At 37.0% G+C, this 467-nt stretch overlaps 1 protein-coding gene across 1 annotated transcript in view; it reads right to left on the reverse strand.

The window, feature by feature from the left end:
* The window catches only part of LOC111646584 (protocadherin gamma-A4-like), a 5,072-nt gene that overhangs the window by 2,974 nt on the left and 1,631 nt on the right, over window positions 1-467 (reverse strand). The window lies entirely within an intron of this gene.

Raw genomic sequence — 467 nt, forward strand, 5'->3', positions numbered from 1 at the left:
GCAAGAAAAATGAAAGCAAGGCCGTAGTGAATCTCAAATCTGCTGTATTCCATTGTTACTCCGAGAAAAACCACGTATATATTAAAATTATCAACAAACAGGTCAAAACATGTTAACGATGCATCGGTGAATTCTTCCAATAAACACAAAACGTCACAATGCAGTCATACACGAAGCGTGTTATGTGAACTGCGGCACAATAGTAGAATCAGGATTTAAATTCGTTGACACTGGAGGGTGGAGAATGGCCGTGACTTCTTGTTCACTAGTACACACTGACACCATGAGTATTTCTGAGGTATAACAGGGTGATGTATGTTTTTCCATGTGCATATATACAATATGGACCTCTTCAGTGACAATTATTTGCTAAAACAACAAGAACAACATAAAAAACATTGCTTTGCTAAAAGGCCCATTTTAAATGGAAAAAAAGCAAAACAATCATGAAATTGCTGTGACTGTGC

The sequence above is a fragment of the Seriola lalandi genome, unplaced genomic scaffold (genome assembly GCF_002814215.2).
Source record: "Seriola lalandi dorsalis isolate HSWRI2012SDOR001 ecotype SW California unplaced genomic scaffold, Sedor1 jcf7180002054973, whole genome shotgun sequence".
Classification (NCBI taxonomy): domain Eukaryota; kingdom Metazoa; phylum Chordata; class Actinopteri; order Carangiformes; family Carangidae; genus Seriola; species Seriola lalandi.